This window comes from Podarcis raffonei, chromosome 10 (assembly GCF_027172205.1).
Source record: "Podarcis raffonei isolate rPodRaf1 chromosome 10, rPodRaf1.pri, whole genome shotgun sequence".
NCBI classification, from domain to species: domain Eukaryota; kingdom Metazoa; phylum Chordata; class Lepidosauria; order Squamata; family Lacertidae; genus Podarcis; species Podarcis raffonei.
Genome location: NC_070611.1, coordinates 41,442,861 through 41,463,644, shown reverse-complemented (window position 1 = coordinate 41,463,644; position 20,784 = coordinate 41,442,861). Strand labels below are relative to the sequence as shown.

Below are 20,784 nucleotides of genomic sequence, written 5' to 3'. Positions count from 1 at the left end.
CATCCCACCGCTCATCAAATGTCTATGATTGTAAGGGTCTGAGCATAACTTCTCCAGAAAACAGCAGACACTGATAAAGTATTCACTCTATGCACCATTTTAAAGGTCAAACCCAGCACTTTGCATAGGTGTTCGCAGCCCAAGATTGAGCAAAGTGCCAAAATGCCAGTTGAATATGGCCATACCTACCTGGAAGGAGTTGAGCTATCACACTGTCCAGCACCTAGACCTTCTAAACATTATTTGAAGGCATCCATGTTCAGCAATACTACAACAGTCAGTCCTTGAAGTTACAGAAGCCTGGATGGTAATTCTCAGACCACTACTCAAAGGTAAATAGTGAAGTCAACACAGAAAATGTAATTGACTTCACCCCCAAAGGTGCACTCCTCCATTGTCTCCTGAGGTAGACGGATGCCCACAGCAATTGATAGAAAGCACTTCTAGCCACTGCAGCCACCTGGAATTCTACAATTTATTGAATTTCTAAGCCATCCCATATCAGGTTTTGTGGGAACATGGGAAAACCAAAATAAAAGTGCAATAAACCAATACCTATTACACTTTTTTCAAACACACAATGATCCTGATATTCTCCATTTGTATCCAAAGGGTCCCAATCCTGGATAAAATGTTTTTGGGTATTAATGCAATTATGGCTAGGAAAATTCCCAGATGCCTGGTAACCTCATCAGTTAGAAATTTGATAGTGGTACACTGGAATGTGACAGACGCATTCAGGCCTAGACAGGACAGCCTCCAATCATTTGCATGATTCATTTGGGGTACGAAAGTTATTTCAATACAAAAATAAGTTGCAAATGTCACATAATATTTTAAAATAATCACAAAATTGCACACATTAGTTGCAAGATAATTTGGCCAAATGCAGTTAGCATATATTTGCTTTTAGATAAACATTTTATTATCCTCTATTTACTAAAAGAGATGGAAGGAAGGAGGCGGAAAATAATAAGATACAATAGATCCCATTTTCAAATATTACACATCAAAGCCCTAAAACCAATAAAAAAGTATAAAAAGGCAAAGTAAAGGGTAAAGCCCTTATTTTAGGAACATTAAAATGAAACCATTGTGTCCTTTGTCATTTAAAAAGCATTCAAGATCACATGATAAAAAAGATGCTGCATTAAATTAAGTAGGTCCCACCCCCCACCCTGACTAAATAAAGATGTAACTTGTCTCGCTTTCAACAGTAGTGGGCAGAAAAGCTGAGAGGGCGTCACAAAACCCTCCTGTGTTAGGGAACGGAAACTCCTAATGAGATTAGTTGGTGTGTGCAGACATTACTTAGCCATGACTAAATGGGCTCTCTTCCTGCAGCCAGTGGAAAATTCAGGGAACTTTTTCCTCCTGCAGCATCAGAGTCCCTCTAACCTTCAGCACAGCCAGATCCAAAAACAACTCTCCAGTCTCTCCCCCCCCCTTTTAAACTGATGGTGTAAAATATAAAAATGGAGTGGGGAGGGGGTTTGGTGGAGGCAGAGGGTGAGAGTGAAGGAAACTCTCCAGCTCTCGCTCTCTCTCAAAACTACAAAGGAAACTGTAAAAGAGCAAATACATAAACCTGAGAAGGAGAAAACCACAGAGTTTCTTTGTGAGCTGCAGTGACTCATTTTCAAGATGTTGTCTGCTGCCAGTTTCAAACCGGAAGCGCATGGCAATTAGTCTTGCTGTTTCCAGACAAGCCAGAAACTCTCCCAACACTGCCCCCCTCCTCCTCCAAAGCCCCTTGGCCGTTTCCTCCTCTCCTTGCAGCCCCCAGCAATTTGCGCTGCCCTTAAGCAAACTGCTCTAATTCCTCTGGGCTACAGTCTGGTGTGCGGTTCCCCCCACCCCACCTCGCCGCCCCACTCCTTCCTTCTGCGCGCACACACTCAAATTCATTGTCTTAATAAAACGGCCCATGTGGCAGCAAGAGCAGGGACGCCGCCACCTCGCTCCCAGGTTGTGGAAACACATAAAGGCGCACATACAAACTCTCTTTCCCTCTCCCCTCACACACCCCTAAAGTGGTTCATGGCGACGCAGCGCCTTCGGAGAGAAATTAACTCTCGTCTCCTCAAGCCTGTCAGGCGGCGCGCGCCCCTTCCAGCTCACCCGCTTCACAAAGGCACTGGCCCCCACACCGTCTCCCCAAACATAAGGCGAACCCTCCCCACCGCCACGCGCGCGCGCGCGCTTCGAGAGGCGCAGTGGCACCCCCAGACTCCCATTTCTCCAGCCAAGTTGGACGCCCCTCCTCACACCCCTCTTCCCCGCTGCAGAAGAGAGCCCCATCTTTAGCCCCCCACCCCCCGGCGTTTTTTTGTCAACGGCAGGTGGAGACTCCTCCACATTGCCATATGCACAACAAGCAGTTGACACAACGCGCGCCTCCTGCAGAAGCCAGGGACTCCTTTCTGCCCCCCACACCCCGGGAGTTCCCATTGCCCTCCCTCTCTCACGCACCGTCCAAAAGGGCGATGTCTCGCCAGTCTCTCTCTCCCCCCCCCCGCTCCGCGCGCCCCACACACAACCCACTTTGCTCCCTCTCAGACATTTCCCAAACCCCCCTCCCCGACAGATGGCACTTCTGCCCCGCAGCAAAGAGCTGCAACTGGGGCTTCTGGAGCTGCCACTGGAGCTCCCGGCACCCGGGACTCTTCTCCCGCCTCCCCCGGCAGCCCCAACCGGATGCCTTGTGGCGGGGCAGGGATCTCCCGCACCCCCCACCCGTGGCGCGATACTTTTCGCCTTTTATCAGGGAAGGTGGAGGGGGGAACCGCCTGAGCGCCATCCCATGCTGCTCCCACCTGTCTGCCCCTCGCCCTTTTCTGCCTCCCCCCTCCAAACTCTGCCCAACTTTTAAAAAGCTTACATACCCGGAGTTTGGTGGGCTTCTCCGATCTCTCCTCGCAGGTTTAAAGGGAGCTGCGTAAAATCCCCCCGTTTTCCATACTGACAGTCCTCGAAAACGCTCTGTTGCTCTTGTAATGAGATCCTGATCCCCCCTTGTTTCTTTCTCTCTTCCACCCCCCACCCCCCCGGTTGGTGTGTGTGCGAGAGTGAGAGAGAGCAGGAAGTTGGAGCAGTCAGACAGCGAGCCGGCTCACTTCCTTTCCTGCATTATTCCCCAGGCGGTTTGCAGTCTGTGTAAACAGGCTTTTCCTCCCTTCTCCCCTCTCTTTGGCCACTGATGTGCAGCATTGCTGTAATATAAGACACACACATAGTAAAAGGGTAATGGCAACTTCACTCAGACGCACACACAAACCAAGGAACTCCAGCAGCTCCCTCTGACCTCCACCTCTTCCTGTTCTGCACCCCCGGGGAGGAGCTTCAAACAAGACCAACAAACTTGGCTCATCAGCCACAGCTACTAAAAACATAAGGTGGCTTCGCTGAAAAATAATAAACCAGCTTTCCCCCAAAATGCTGGGATAACAGCAAGCTGGAGTCATTTAACTGTTCTTGCAGACCCGCGCAGAGAGACCCCACATGCACATATCTGTATGTTAAATGCTGTGTTAACAGAGTTATACAATAATAGAGTTCTATTCATAAGCATGCATGTATTAATAGCTCTACTAATATAGTGTAAGCAACAACAAATATTCTGCATTTTCTGTTGTTGTTGATTAGGGTGTCTGGACTTCGGCTCTGCTAATTACTGTGGCCCTTACAACTTTTCACCAGGCTTTCTACTGATAGAGGTGCTATAAACTGCTAAATTAAGACACAATGGGACAGTTCAAAGGCAGCCTTCCGTCCCTTGAAATGCAAAATCAAACGGTTTCTGAGCTCAGTGACCCAGCAGAGAAGCTCTGCAATCCAGTACACAGGCTGCTGAAATCCACAACTCAGATAAAATTTAAGGTGCTACTACCAATGCACAGGACTGTAGTCTTAATTCAGTGCTATGACACACATTAATTTAAGGAACAGCAAAATTAACCACTTAGAAGCAGTGAAGTACTATTAGATTCAGCATTTACAATGCAACAAAGTCAATAATGCCTCAGAAAGAAGGAGGTCTGTAAATAAAATGTAAGTGAAAAGGGCAAGACAAGAGGGTCAAATATCTCCAGAACTCTTGTTGCTTATTCAAAACCAAAATAATGGAAACAAAACTCAACCAGAATGTGCACTGCAGATTAGGAAAGGTACCATCAAATCCTAAGAGAATGCCAGCATAGTTATAGAGCTTAGGCCAAGGATGTTATTAGACGCCAGAAGGCTTCCTTCAAAAAATGGAAGCCTCCCCCAAATTAAGAGGTAAAGGAACAAATATATATATAATCTAGCCAAAAAATGGTAGCAGAGAGTAATGGGCTGGTGCGAGGGGAGAATTTGATGAGCATCTTGCAAAAAGACCATTAAGATCAATAATAAAAAATATTTAAATTATTTAAAGACCTCAGCAATCTGGCTAGGAAGGCAAGCTAGGAAGCTGTTGAATGACACAAAAGTAAAAGGTGTGCTAAAGCACGATAAATGGATTGAATAAAAGCTGGACAAATTTACATGTATTCACTGGAAAAGATGCAGGGCAGATATTAGTGCCTAAACTGATTTTTTTCAGAAAGGAAGTCTGAGGAAGTGATGCAGATTGGGTTGAACAACAATAAAGGTCTAGGCCTTACTGACAAATTGAAAATGAACAAATTACCATGGCAAGAGTTCTTGAAGAGCTCACATGTGAAGTTGCTGGTCTTCTAGCAAAGACATCTAACTTGTTCCTATACCAAAGGACTGAGAAGCAGCCAGTGCAATAACAGTTTTTAAAAAGGGATCAGGAAGTATCCAGGACATAAAGGTAAAGGGACCCCTGACCAATAGGTCCAGTCGTGACCGACTCTGGGGTTGCGGCGCTCATCTCGCTTTATTGGCCGAGGGAGCCAGCGTACAGCTTCCGGGTCATGTGGCCAGCATGACTAAGCCGCTTCTAGCGAACCAAAGCAGCACACGGAAACGCCGTTTACCTTCCCACTGGAGCAGTACCTATTTATCTACTTGAACTTTGTGCTTTCGAACTGCTAGGTTGGCAGGAATCCAGGACATAAGGGGCTGCTAAATTTAACACCTGCTCTACAACTATTGGTGAAAAGCATTATTAAATACAATATTAACAAGCACACAGAATAGAGTGGTGCTGGGCAGGTATTGTGGACTACAAACCTCATCAGCCCTGGCCAGCAAGACCTATGGTCAGGGATGATGGGAATTTTCTACACTTGGAGGGCATCAATTTGGCTACCCATGATATACATGGACAAGTCTTGTTTTTGAGTTTTTTTAAGAGTCAGCATGCCTTCCTCAAAGGTAAGTCCTGTCTCAGTAACTTTTTAGGGTTTATTGTAAGTTTCAGCAAGTAGTGGAAGGAGGTAGGTGCAAAGTGATTTCTCCTAAAGCAGGAGAAACCAGTGTTGTGCCCGCCATACACTGTTGGACTACAGCCGCCCATCATTTCTAATTGCAGTCGTACCTTGGTTTTCGAACAGCTTAATTGCCGAACGTTTGGCTCCCGAACGTTGCAAACCCGGAAGTGACCGTTCCGGTTTGTGAACTATTTTTGGAAGCTGAACATCTGACAGGGTTTCCATGGCTTCCGACTAGCTGCAGGAGCTTCCTGCAGCCAATCAGAAGCAAAAAATTGGTTTTCGAACATTTTGGAAGTCAAACTCCTGGAACGGATACCATTCGACTTCCAAGGTACAACTGTATTGGCAACGCTGGCTGGGGCTGACATAAATTGTAGTCTGGTAATGTCTGGAGGACATTATGTCAGCTACTGCTGGTGCAAAGTGATTAGGTGAAAATTCCTGTACAGGGAATGCCATCAGTAACTAAGGAACTCTGTAGTTCTTGAGAATGCATCTGCCATAGGGAGGCACAAGTCTCTCAGACTGCAAGTTCTAGTGTTTCTTGTGCAACTTACTTTCTGTGTGTGTCCCCAGGTTTGTTTAGATAAGGGCAAGCACATACTACTCAGAATGTTGTCTTTCTTGTTCTTACAATACTTATTGACTCTAGCAAATCTTACAAGGTCTGAACACCACAATAACATCCTCAATAATTATCTACAAGTTAGCCTCTTTTTTATTCTTTGCAGTAATGGGCTTGCAACCAGGGCAGGCCCCAATGAACCTCTGAGCCCAGATAGAGTCCTCTTTTTCCACCCACATGCTTGGGCTCCTATGTTTGGATCTGGCTTACAGCAAGGTTCCTCTTCATACTGTTATGAGTTGGTTTGTGTGTGTTAAACTGGTTGCCAGACCCTTCTAATCCTTGGATCCAGCAAGTGTTAAAAACTAATCAAGGCCAGGCTAGCTACCTGATGAGGTGATCACCTGGATGATCGGCCATTAGGAGAACAAATGAAAGAGGGCTCTGTGCGAGACAAACAAATGGGTGGAGACCATCCCACAACTCAGAGATAGTTAGAAGGACAAGGCTTGAATTTAGAGTTGAGTTTTGCAGTGATGAAAGCAGCAAGCTGGAAAGCTAGAGAGACAGAGCAATGGTTGATTTCTCTTTGAATCCAAGGCTGCAGTTATGGGAGAAGCAAGACCCTTTTTGGGTGTTAATGTTGTGAATTGTAGGCTCAAATAGTATATATGTGTAAATAAACCACATATCATAAAGACACCAAAGTCTCATTTCCAAAAGGAAACACAAACCCCTAGAGGTAAGTGCATTGTGTTAGTTGTGCTGATCAGAGCAAGCACAATTAGATTTAAGCAGAAAATTCAGTGGTGGTTGTTTTTATGCTCCCTGCATGCAGTCATTCATATAATCATAGCATTAGAGGGCCCCTTCTTCTAAATCCAAATCTCTGCCATTCAGCTCATTCCGTCCGCATTTCAGTTGTCCTCTGTACTTTCCTGTAGTCTCAAATTTAGCATGACAAAGATGGAGTTCCTCATCCTCATAATTCCTGTTCTCTCAAAGAGATCAGAGCAGCAGTCGGATTGGGGAGAGGAGAGTGAGGATATGGGTGTTTAAAACATCTCTCCACTATTTTCCTTATCAGAATTGCCTTCTTCAGTTCAGGCTTCGGATTTTCCTGCAAAGAGAAGATTACAAGGGAGCATTGTATGTTCCCCTTTTAGACAAAGAGCACCCTGGATGTGTGTGTGATTTTGATCAGGAAAATAGAGAGTGAGGTTAAACACCCCCTTTCCTTGGGCTGCTGCTCTGACCAAACATCCTAAGCAGCTGCGTTTTTGGCTACAAATATGCCATACTTTTAAAGCCCATTTCCCTCAACGACAACAAGGATCCTGGGAGCTGTAGTTTACAAAGCTACAGTTCTCACAACCTTTAACAAATTTCATTTCACAACATTCTTGGTGTGTGTGTGTGTGTGTGTGTGTGTGTGTGTGTGTGTGTGTGCTTTAAACCGACACAGTTTATAAAAAACACAAACTACCAGGAGATCCAGTCACCTATTTGTGAAGATGTAGCATAAGCTGCAAGAGAAGCCATCAATGGTTTGACCATTCATTTAGAAACTGTTTTTGAATCTGTCCTATCGTGGTGTGAACCCTTTTTTTGATTGACACAAGAAAGACAATCCTCCCAGATTCAGGCTCTGTAGTTCACCACCTGTGCTACCTGTGACTAACTGGATTCTGACATGTCAAATCTTTATGGCTACCCCAATTCTGTTTTTGCAGTCTGGACCAGGGAGATATCAAAAGGGGATTCTGAGTGGCTGCCACACATGACTAGTTGACTGAGGACTCAGCTACACAGCTGCAAATGAAACGTTTTTAATGTGTTGTAAAGTGCAGTATGCAAATGTGACACTAGAAGGGGACAGTGAGCTATGCCAAATTCAATGTATTTTTTCAAAACTTTTTTTAAAAAAGCATTTTCACAGCATTTTTTATATGTGTGTAGATTCCACCTGAGTTTGGCTTGATGTATCAGACGTGCAGGTGTACCTCGTAGTTTCAGGAACTACTTTTTGAACTGAACTACAGTGGTACCTCAGGTTACATACGCTTCAGGTTACAGACTCTGCTAATGCAGAAATATTACCTCGGGTTAAGAACTTTGCTTCAGGATGAGAACAGAAATCGTGCTCCGGAGGCGCGGCAGCAGCAGGAGGCCCCATTAGCTAAAGTGGTGCTTCAGGTTAAGAACAGTTTCAGGTTAAGTACGGACCTCCGGAACAAATTAAGTACTTAACCCGAGGTACCACTATATCCAAATTCTCAGTTTTTGAAGGGATATTTATCATCACTTTCTGACTAGCCACAGCTAAATTTTACCGCCCCCCCCAAAAAAATTGCTATAGTTTTCATAGCAAAGATGAAGATTCAAATCTAATTAGGAAATGACATTAACTCTTTTTAGAATTCCTACTTCCATATTTATTTAGGTGGGAGATTTAGAGGCCACAGATAGTCATAGTAATGGCTGCCTTATAGCCAGCATGCTGTTTTAAACTTATTTATATTTTTACAAAACGAATATGCTCCCTAAATGATTGCTTTAATGTTAAAACACTGTGCTTGTTCTAATCTTATTTGCTTTAGCGTGTTTAGCAGCACACCTTTGTATATGACTTTTTTTTTATATTGACTTACACTGAAAGACTTAAGCAAAAGGAAATCTAACGAACTGCTGGTAATTTTTGGCCACTGTTTATGTTTGAACTTTCCTCCTTCTTCCTGTAGAAACTTCCGTATCCTCTTCCTGTGTCCCTGCAAAGGATTGTACAATGCTGAACAAGAAATGCTACATAGGCAGTGCTCCACCTTTCTCCTTCCTGCAGGGATATCCTTTTCCTTGCAGAAATGTTAAGAATGTAATGTTCCTATCAAAATGTTAGTTTATTATTTTGCCTCTGTCCATTTCTGAATTCGTAACTAGATAAAAGTTAAATGTATATGCAACCACATAGCATTTCTTTTCCGTATGAAATGTTCACTGTCAAAATTGGATTTTTAAAAAAGAAAGAAATTTAATCAAAATGACTAGAATCCCAGGATCTTATCAAGAATGCAAGCCCAAGATAAATGAGAAAAGGGTGGGTAAGCCTTTTCTCTTAATTGTTTCAATTGAATGAACAGGAAAAAGGGTTGAGGAGAAGGGTAGCCTTCTACCTATCTGACACCAGAGTGTTATTAATTAACTCCACTATAGATTTGTCGGTCGCAGGCTGAACTTTTAGTCTGTTACACCTCCCCACCCCACCCCCGAACCCTACAGCTTTTATCCGGATGTATTTTCAATAGCCGTTTCCACCATCACCCTGCCAGAGTGCGACTGGTTTGGTTGCACTGTGTGTGAAGCCTCGAGGGTGCTGTGGGGGGGGGGTGCTGCAACTATGATGTACAATGGAAGGCGAGAGATGGGGGGGGGGTCATCAAATTTTTCGTTGCATAGGGCACCATGGAAATTTAAGGCCCCAAAATCTTCCACTGACTCTGCAGACAGTTTAAACCAGCGATAGGCAACCTAAGGCCCATGGGCCACAAGCGGCCCATGGGGGTAGTTTAACCAGCCCACAAGCTGCCACTGAACCGAGCTGCCCACTCGGTGAGTCCCCATGCGCTGTGCTAAACTGGCACAGCACGGTGCGAGGACTCAATTCCGCAGCGCCAGTAATCGCATCTGCGCATGCGCAGACACTGGAAATCGCATGCCTGCAATCCAGCCCACCTTGCTGACCCCTGGCTTAAACACACACAAAATTAGAGTGCACTGTGCATGTGGCAGACAAAAGCCTGAGCTGTTAATCACAAGAACAAAATTAGGGTTTGTACACCACTTCTCAGCTCATACTGGGATCTAGATATGTTTCTACCTTATGTGATCTATCCTAAATACCTGCCAGTAGCAACAAACTACTTAGATAACCTTCATTGGGGAGCTTTCATTTATATCAAAGGAAATTTCAGACCAGAAGACAAAACAATAATGCATCTTAAATTAAGGTTATATGGAATATATATATTTAAAAGACTCTTATCATCATTGACAAAAGGGGCCGGGACCTTTTTCATACTGAGGGCCATATTCCATTCCGGACAGCCTGTGGGGTGTGGGCAAATTATGTGCAGGGCAGCAAATACCGGTATACATTTTACATTAAGCTAGTTTTGCACACCCTTCTGTATCCTCCATCTAGGCATTAATTATCAGAGTTCAATGCCACATTTTAGCCAGGTAGAAACATTCTAGGAAGGTGCAAAGTAAGGCTAGTAACACATTCGGCCTGGGGCAGGAAGTGGGGGTATAGCTGAGGAGGAGGAGCTTGGAAGAGTACCAAGGGCTAGATAGAGAGGCCCAGAGAACTGCAATTTACCTCTGAATCTGAGGTTCCCTACCCCTGGTTTACAATATGTGATTTCTGGGGTGCTCCATTTTTCTCTTTTCCTCATTTGTTAAAACTGATTTGTCCTAAGGACTAATCTACACTGCTCATTTAAAACGTTAAAAATGTGTTATAAACATGTAGCACCAGATGGGGCTGTAGAGCAGCGAGCTGTCATCAATGTAAAATTGCATTGAGAGCTTTGCTACTTTTTTTAAAATAGCGTTTTCCAGATCAGTGTAGATACAGCCTTACATTCAAGTTACCCCATTCTTAGTATTGATCTGTGACAGGAATAGCAGTGACTAAACCAAGAGTTTCCTGGCCTGTGCATTGGAGTCCCTGACTTGTGGTGACTCACTCAACAATGTCCTGCTTTGGGCAATTTTCTCTCGTGCATCTAGAGGGCACGACATTGCCTAACCCAGCTCCAGTCAAACCTCGGTTTTCAAACGTCTCGGCTGCCAAACGTTTTGGAAGCCAAACGCCGAAAACCCGGAAGTTAATGCTTCCATTTTTGAACGTATCTCGAAAGTCGAATGGCTTCTAAGGCGCATTTCTCCATTTTTTCAATGGATTTTGCTGCCAGCCCTTTGATCCTCAGTTTTCGAATGTTTGGAAGTTAAACAGACTTCTAGAATGGATTATATTTGAAAACTGAGGTTTCACTGTACTGTATAAGATCTGCCCAACACTCCATCTTGACTATTTCTAATTCTGTTGATATTTATATTTCCAACTCCCCACATGCTTGACTGCTAGTGACCTAGCACTCTTCTGTTTCAGCCCTAATTATAATTAGCTTTACCTTTTTTATTCTCTTGCACTCACATCAATTTATCTGAGGTGGGAATTATGTTGTAAAGAAGCCTATTGCTTTTAATGCGAGCACTCAAAGAATTAATATCCAGAAAGGAATTAATTCCCAGCTAGCACATTATGCAATGAAATGAAGAGGACTACTAAATCTGAGGAAGTCATATGAGAAGTTGCATCCTTTTCAGCTTAGAGAACAAAGAAGAAAGTTGGATGAAAGATGATAAACAAAAAGCACAAGGAACAGGACAGTCCATTACATCAACAGTAGGATTTCCATGTTTTCCAGAATCTATCTTGTCTCCCAGCTTTTTGGAAGTCAGGCTTCAAATAAAAATGTAATACTCAGAAAAGACCCATTAAAATCAACGGACTTAAGTAAGTCATGACTCAACTAAGCTGGTTTATTTCGGTGGATGTACTCTGAGTCAGATGCCACCCATATTGTATTCTTTATTTTTGTTTGTTGAAAGTATTTATTACTTGCGAAGAGATAAAAGAAATACAGTGGTACCTCGGGTTAAGTACTTAATTCGTTCCAGAGGTCCATTCTTAACCTGAAACTGTTCTTAACCTGAAGCACCACTTTAGCTAATGGGGCCTCCTGCTGCTGCCACACCGCCAGAGGACGATTTCTGTTCTCATCCTGAAGCAAAGTTATTAACCCGAGGTACTATTTCTGGATTAGCAGAGTGTGTAACCTGAAGCATCTGTAACCTGAAGCATATGTAACCCAAGGTACCACTGTAATGAAATGCATTTAAGCTAGTTGTAAAAATAAAGTAGCGTAACAAGAATGGCTGGAAGTCAAGTCACTTGATGGGTGTCCGTGTGGGGTGGGTGTGTAGGTATGTTGATATGTATAGTATAGGCAGGTATTATATAGAGTAATGTAGGTATGTTTTATGTTATGAGAATAAGGTAGTGTGTTGTGTACATGTATTGTGTAAATGTATATGTATGTGTTTTATATGTTAATAAAATAAAAATTAATTTAAAAAAAGAAAAGAAAGAAAGTATTTCTTATTTGCTCCTCTCATCACTAAAGGTAATCCCAGGGTGGGTTGCACAAAAATTTAAAACATAATACATGATAAAACAGAAGAATACAAAAATAACACAATAAACGATTTTGTATCTTTAACCCACTTAACTAGACATTGCCTTCTATGTTCTCATACAATCCAATCACTTGAGATAATATACTCCAGGCTTGTACAGGATGCTCCTATCCCTTACAAGTGCCCCAATAGGAACACAGTGCTGGGTCCTCCTTCGCACACCAGGGCAGGCATAGGTTTCTGAATCAGGAGCAGTCTTCAAAGGGATTCTAGAGCAGACAAGCCATTCATTGTGGCATCTCCCCCTCTTCTCTGCCTTTTCAAATGAACTAACATATTTACATTTGTTTAGCTTCCAGGTTTTTGTGATCTTGGAATATATTCCTTTCAAAGGTAATCTAGAGGGACTCTACTTTTTTCGACATCAGACTCTTCTTACTTTCATCTTTCAGACTCTTTCATTTTCCTAGTCTTTTTTGTCGATTGGTTTCTTCTGCCTTTTGTTTTGCTTTACAGTGTTCAACGGTTGGCTTCTCCTCCCCTGAGCAGGAAGAAACCCACAGTAGACTCTGCAAGGTTAGCTCTCTTCAAAGTGGAGAGAAATTATGGTTCTTCAGATCATTTCACTATGTCAGCTCCAGTCTGTTGACCAACCTCACTCTGGAGATCTGCAATGCTTAGGACATAGCAGAGTACCCTTTAGGAAGGGACCTATTGTTGAGTCATTATGGTTGTCCTTTCCACTGGATTTTAATCTGAAGCCACAAAATACTCTTAACAGGTTGTTATTGTAAGCAAAATGTTGAGTGTATTTGCTTGTTGACAGAACAGCTTGGGCACAAGTGTGGAGGAGGGTGGAGGCTTGCCCCCTTGGCCCAACCCTCAACATCACTGGACATACCCCCTCCATTCCTGGCCTCCATCTAATTTGTGTGGAGATCTGAAGGCTACATGCCCCCCTCTTGGTTGTGAGGAGGTTTGTGAGCACAAACTTCCTCACAACCAAGAACCCTGCCTTTTGAGGGTTCCTGATCTAGAAGGTACCCGAAAGGTTTGAAGTGAGAACTACTGGTACTTACCGATGGGGCTTTTGTTAAATCATGCCACTGCTTATCATGCTTGCAGAAAAAGATAGAGAAAAGGGCAGGTATGGAAAGAGAGTGACTGGAGAAGAGCAAAGAAGGATGGCTCTATCCACCATTATCTCCGGCTCTGACCACTGACTGATGTTTCCTGTGGGTTAATAGCCCTACATAGAGTAGGAAAGGCACAAAAAATACTAATATTCATAAGATCCAGCTGCAAATTTGAAGCATGCAGGTGATCTTGCGCCTGGGATTTTTTCTAGCTCTGATGAAGTGCATCCTGGATGCCAAAACCAGGTCAAGATTCTAATGTACACACATTTACAATGGGTGCCTTCAGAATATACGTTCTTGTCACCATTACTTACATTGCTTTTTGAAGATGAAGGGATGCATACACATAATGCAATGTGATCTCATGGAGAAAGGGAGATGCTTTTCTGCTTCAAGCAATACATATTCCATGCATCTTTTGTAAGCGGTACAGAGAGTACCAGTGCTTGCTAGGAAACAGACACATGTCTTGCCCCTCTCCAGTTTGTCTGCACATGCCTAATCTACTCCTGTCTGTCAAATGAAACATTCTAAGAGGTCTGAAAGATTTGCATGGAACAGATTCTTGTGTAAGTGGCATGCTTTTTTGGAGGCATGCTAATGGAGGCATTTCTCAAAGATTTCTTCCAGGACGCAATTATTTCTAGCTTCCTCAAACCATGCTCCATGGCACTTTGTTCCTGGAATAAATGGTACTGCATGTAAAGGTATAATTATGTAGACATCTTTGTTTTGCTCACATTGGCCAATGCTAATGTTAGAAAGCACTTATCCTGTGGGTAAGACATGCTGGTGCAGCATCCATTGCCTGGAAACACTAGGCAGACGAACAAGGCCAACTTGCAGGGCTTATTTTCCCTTTCTTTTAAAATTGCAGACCACAAACACTGATAGAACGTAAACTGTTTTCAGTCTAGACAGGATGAAGAAATGGTGGTGCCCTTTCAATTTCTTCTCAGCAAACCAGTACCTTTCCTCCTAAAGTGGATTCATCGCTTTTTATAAATTACAAAAATATCATGCCTTACTAGTAGATTTAAATTATTTATGCTACCTGATGCATGCTTTACTAAGAAGGAAATTTCAAGTTCAGGAAGACTTACTTTACTTAGAAAATGTCAGGTGTTGGGCTGATTTCCTCCACCGTTCCCCAGCCAGAGAGCAGGTACAGTAAGGCAAGTATAGCTTCCTTCTTTACTTGCAATGATGGGGTGATGGGTTTCTGGTTCTGGGAGCATTTTATGTGAAGTATGCCACCAAATTGCTGGCAGTTAGAAGCACAAAACCCAAAGTTGACGTGTGTGAGAGATAGACGCTAGACAGAGGAGGCAGCCTGAAGTCTGGGCGGGAGAGACATGCTTGATTTCTGCTGGAATCCAAGGCTGTGGCTATAGGAGAAGCAAGGTCTTGTTGGGGTGTTAACACTGTGAGCCCCTCCACCATAGGCTCAGGTTGTATATCCATGTAAATAAACCATATATCATAAAAACACTGCTGTCTCCACTGTCCCTCATTCCGAGGAAACTGAACTCTGGGTAAGTGCCTCAAAACACTGCGATCTCACACCACTTGGAGACTGGGGTGGTATGCAACAATATTTTGAAAATTGTGAATGGGCGTGAGAAAGGAAGGCAGGTAATGTTAATTTCACTACATTTCAAAACACCCTGAATTATTTTTACCAACTTTCCCTCAGAATCAGGTATCCAGAAAGAAGTAAAGAGGTGGGTCTTTGTTAAACAAAAACAAAACAAAACCTGACAATAGTAATAGGGAGAGTTCCAGCTCTTGTCTCTTAACTTGGTAAGCAGGATACCCTCACAGCATCTCTTCTTTTTTGACTAATGTGGAGAGAGCTCCCTCTCCTGTCTCTGGCTGGTTAAGCAGCTGGTCATTCTGTTGTCATGTTGTGTTCTGGCAGCCAAATCTCTGGGACCCAGAAACTACATGGAAGTTTGTGCGTTATCTGTATAGCCACATACATTGTTAACATCTAGGTCTGTGTCTACATGCGAGCCTTGGGAAACCTTTGCATCTGAGTAGGTGCTGCCTGCCCTTACCAGGTGGGACCTACTTATCTGGATGCATTTGCAACAGGAATAGACTTGGCTACTATCACAAGCTTGGCTGAATATAATGTGTGTGTATGTGTGTCGAGTGGGGTGAGTTGGGGTGCCAGGATATTAACTGTTGAGCAGGGTGAGATATGACATGAGAGGATGGACATGTCAGGTAAGGAGAGGTGAGGGATAGCATCTGACAGCTGTCCTCTTGGCCAGTCCTTCCTCCACCTGGACCTAGGTGACCCTGCTGTTCTGCCCTCTGTTCTGACAGTGCTCTTCAGTGCAGAGCAGGCATAGGCAAACTCGGCCCTCCAGATGTTTTGGGACTGCAACTCCCATCATCCCTAGCTAACAGGACCAGTGGTCAGGGATGATGGGAGTTGTAGTCCTAAAACATCTGGAGGGCCAAGTTTGCCTATGCCTGGTGCAGAGTAAAGCATCTATCATGGTTGTGGGTCCAGCTTAGCAGGTATTGCTGAGATCTGGATGGGTGAACTAGGCAAAGGAAACCAGACTAAGCTCTTCCTTTCCAAATAAGACAGTGAAGCACCTGCTCCTTAAGAAACAACACTGGACCCGGAGATGACAACTACCAGCCAATTGCTGATGTAACACTCTGCTGTTTTGAGTTAGGAGCGGATTTCCCTCTCTCTGAAGGAGCAGGTGCATCGATTGGAGGTGCTCTAAGTGCTGTTGTTGTCAACGGAGGCAGAAACGGCCTCTACAGCAAGGAGTGCGTTTTGCCAGCTTCAGCTATTGACATTCCTGGATGGAGGTAGCTTGGTCACACCCTGATAACATCAAGAATGGACTATTGCAATGTGCTGTATGTGGGGATGCCCTTGAGGTTGTGTTATGCGGAGTAGGCGTTCAGCCAAATGGTGGGCTTTTGCTCTCTGTGCAGAAAATGTGGCCATCCTGTTGTGCACTGAATTATTCTAAGAAGAAGAAAAAAGAAGTGCTGCAACTCAAAGCTGTATGGTACCACATAACAGCAAAGCAATGATTATATGCTCCGATTACAGGGAAATTGAAACAAGGGGGGCTATAGTACTTGAAAGACTAGCACCTTTTGTAAACAGTTTGCAGATCGGGCATGGGTAGGGGGACACTTGCAGAACGGTGAAGGTGGGGAAGAATAAATAAAGGCTGAACTTGGGGCTTATCCACACTTAACTTTTGCCTTGATCTTTCGAGGTAGAAGTCTCCAAGTGTTTTTTGTTTCCTTGTTTGTTTTTCCCCAAGCTTTCCCCATGACAACCTGCTCTAAAGAGCTTTAAAGAGTGGGTTTTCATGGGGAAAGTTCTGGAGCAAGTGCTCAAACACTTTAAATTGGGGACCATGCCTGGAAAGAGCAGAAGAAAGATAAGTGCAGGTAACTCCTTGATGTCTGAAACGTGCAGCAAAACTTTTTGAGGTGTTGGGCCTAGAGAGGGAATGGAGACTCTGCTTCAAGTAGCAAACTGTTTTGACCAGCCATGTAAGCCAGGGGTCAGCAACCTTTTTCAGCTGTGGGCTGGTCCATCGTCCCTCAGACCATGTGGTGGGCTGGATTATATTTAAAAAAAAAAAAATGAATGAATTCCTATGCCCCACAAATAACCCAGAGATGCATTTTAAATGAAAGCACACATTCTACTCATGTAAAAACACACTGATTCCTGGACCATCCGCAGGCCGGATTGAGAAGACGATTGGCTGCATCTGGCCCCTGGGCCTTAGGTTACCTACCCCTGATGTAAGCAGACACCTTGAATCACACTATGTGTTACATACAGAGGCAGAACTAGCTGCTCTGGCACCCAGAGCGGCACACATGCTGTGTACCTGGGGGCAGGGCTAACCGCCCGCAGCAAGTGGTGAGTGTCCCAGGGGGCGGGGCGGCGATGTCACCCCCCGCTCAGGGATGACACCCGGGGCGACCCGCACCCATCGCACCCCCTTCCCATGCCAGTGGTTATATACATTCTTTAGTACATATATAATGTAAATGGACCTATTTACACAATCATTATTAACGATTGCCAATGTTGCTTTTGGGTGACAAGCTCACCGCTGGAAGTGGTGTTTCTATCTATAATGGTATCAAAACAGCGGAAGAAGATGCAGCCTTGTGGCTTCCCAATTCATCTTCTACCAACTAGCTGTGGCAAATAGGACTCCCAGTTTCTTGCCATAGCAGGCAGGATATGCAGCAGACCAGTGGATGAATAGGGCAGGAGGCAAAGCTTCACAGTTTTTAACAGTGTTGGCAGCACTTGCAATCTTCAGATTGCTTCCCCAACTTTTGTCTACATAAGGAGACTGCATACGCCTGGCTAACTATCTTGGCCTTTTATAAATCATTGCTTTTCCAGATAGCGTGGAGAATTTCATCCACCAAATACAATGCCTGTAGAAGTGAGGCAGACACCCCTGATCTTGCCAGAGATCCAGCTCACATCAAACCACAACCCTGTAAAGATATTGGAGTAAAGAAAAGTATTTCTATATGTCTCTGTGTGCATGCAAAAGATGAAATGTGGCATGCAAATCAGATGCCTAGGGCACCAGAATAGGATAATTTTCCTATATCCTAGCACTGCTAGAATGCTTAAAAGTCACTCCAGTACATGGTAACTGTATGAAATGTTGCGTTCCCTCATTCCTCCTCTCTCTTATGGAGTGGTTGAATCAATAAGTGGCATTTAAGGGGTTAACAGCTATACTAGGAGAGGAAAGGGTGGAGAAGGGAAGTGGATTGGAGGGGGTTGGCAGTGGGGAGAGGAACAGTGGCACTGTTGCAATCATGAGATCAAATCGCAGGGTGGAGGAGGTTTTTCCAGATCCTCTGACCTTAAAAGTTGGGGAGTAAAAGGAAGAGGAAGCACATTTGCACAGGCCTTCTGTCATAGCTTCCTTAGGGAGGGGTGCCTGTCCATGCACACACAGAAACCTCAGCTAAACAAGTATATATATATGTGAAGTTGCAAACTGAGACACACAAAGGGACATGTAAACAATAGGAATATTTTATTCACAGTTCTGTCCTCAAATCCCTCACATGCTGAAAACCCAGAGCTATTCACAATGTGAAATACGTAAGTTCAAAAAACAGTAATAATAATATTAGTGGGGTTTTGCACTTCAACAGCACCTTCTCTGGTTCCCAAAATACACTATGTCTGCAATACAAAGGCACTCACTCATGGTCAAATAAACAACATAGCTTGAGACTTAAAGGTTTTGCTCCACAGAGGGACCACTGAGACATGAACAGTTCTCTATGCAATTACGTATATCAGCAATAAATATTGATCTCAGTAGCTGCTTATTAAAAGTAGTATGTTGATATGTGTGCGATTCTCCAATGTAATTATAGAAAAAGGATACAGTACTTAGAACATAAGCAGTTTTTTACTAGGGATGCATCTGCTAGGTCTCTCTGCTTTTTGAGTGATGAGGCATCAAGGCTCGTTTTAATATTATTAAATATTAAATGTAAGACTAACAACTCCAAACATGCAAATGAATAGCAATAATAATGTAAGATACCAATACAAAATAGAGTAAATGCTATTCAGTACAAGAAATTGCCTCATACTTTCCATATTTTAGAGAACTAATATTAATTATTAACATGATTTAAAAACTGAATCTGTCTGAATGTTGAGCCAATCAAGTGATCTCATTGGGAGAACATTATTTTTAGTGTTTTGTATGTAGAATGTATTACAAATGATACATTTGTGGGTGGCGCTGTGGTCTAGGGATTGTCGATCAGAAGGCGGTGGTTTGAATCCCTGCGACGGGGTGAGCTCCCGTTGCTCGGTCCCTGCTCCTGCCAACTTAGCAGTTTGAAAGCACGTCAAAGTGCAAGTAGATAAATAGGTACCACTCTGGCAGGAAGGTAAACAGTGTTTCCGTGCGCTGCTCTGGTTTCACCAGACGTGGCTTAGTCATGCTGGCCACATGATCCGGAAAAACTGTCTGCAGACAAACATCGGCTCCCTCGGCCAGTAAAGCGAGATGAGCACCGCAACCCCAGAGTCGTTCGCGACTAGATTTAACTGTCAGGGGTCCTTTACTTTTACCTTTATGCAGAATGTATTACAAATGAGGGAGCTGGGTATGTTTATCCTGGAAGAGAGGAGACTGAGAGGAGATATGATAGCCATCTTCAGATATTGTCAAGGGCTATCACATGAAAGAGGGAGCTTGTTTTCTCCTGCTCTGGAGGGTAGGATCCAAACCGGTAGATTCATGTTACAAGAAAGGAGATTCCGACTAAATACGTATCAGAAATAACTTTATGACAGTAAGAGATGTTCAGTAGTGGAATGGACTTTTCTGGAATCCATATGCAATTTCATCAACGTCGTTCCCCACCCCCACCCCCAGCTTCTTAATCAAAAGTGTTACTTTACTGGTTTCCTTTCCAATATACTTCAACAGTCAAGGCAGCATGAAGTCTGTCTGGCACAACAGCTCCACTGTAGCAATTAAATGTCTGCCAGCCAGTCAGCCGACTTCCTGAGACATATTTCCAGTGTTGGAAAGTATACATTGTGTGGTATATTAGCAATTGAGTGTGCTGCTCCAGTCCGGTTCCTTCAGTGGTGCCAGTGTTTGTGATAACTGATACACCTGAGCAAATAAATGTGTGCTATTTTGTGCAGTTTCAAAATATATGACACGGTACCAAATGCATATGTAATGTTATACAGTTGCCAGCCAGAAACCTCTGGTTTCTTTCTTCCAACCTGCATTGTTTTCAATCAGGAGTAGCCAACATGGTGCCCTCCAGGTGTTGCTAGACTACAACTCCCATCAGCCCCATCTCACATGACCAGTGGGCAGGGATGATGGGACCTGTAGTCCAGCCAATATCTGGAGGGCACCAAGTTGGTTACCCCTGTTTTAAGTGGAGACACATTTTGTGGATGGGAAGGAGCAGGGGAGGTTCCTAATAATGTTTACCTGGACAATTAGCTCTGAAATTTTTATACCAGTTGTAGCTATGAGAGATAAACTACTTCCCCAAACCCCATAGAATGGAGGCAGAAGGCCAGTGGGAAAAGAAGGTTGAGGTTGCAATAACAATAGAAATGAAATTTTCGTGGGGCACACTTGGCTTAAATGTGGGTGTGCATATACCAGTATTGCAGGGTGGGGAGCTGGGTGACATCCAGATGTTGTTGGACTACAACTCCCATTATATTATCCCTTATCCCTGACCACTGGCTAGGCTGACTAGGGCTGATGGCAGTTGGGTCTCCAACAATATTTGGCAGATCACAGCAGGCATTTAAAGCACATTCAGCACACCTTTAAGGCACATGGTTTCCCCCAAAGAATCTTTGGAACTGTAGTTTGTTAAGGGTACTACTGGG

The 20,784-nt window shown here is 43.8% G+C and overlaps 1 protein-coding gene across 2 annotated transcripts in view; it reads right to left on the bottom strand.

The window, feature by feature from the left end:
- Positions 1 to 3,263, bottom strand: part of ELK3 (ETS transcription factor ELK3) — a 45,195-nt gene extending 41,932 nt beyond the window's left edge. Inside the window, exon 1 of one of the 2 annotated variants that reach the window (XM_053404994.1) lies at positions 2,886 to 3,263. The gene's annotated coding sequence lies outside the window, so the exon portion shown is untranslated. Of the gene's footprint in view, positions 1 to 1,588; positions 1,608 to 2,885 lie in introns of those variants that run through there. The other variant, XM_053404993.1, reaches the window with a different exon arrangement.
- Positions 3,264 to 20,784: the final 17,521 nt, after the last annotated feature.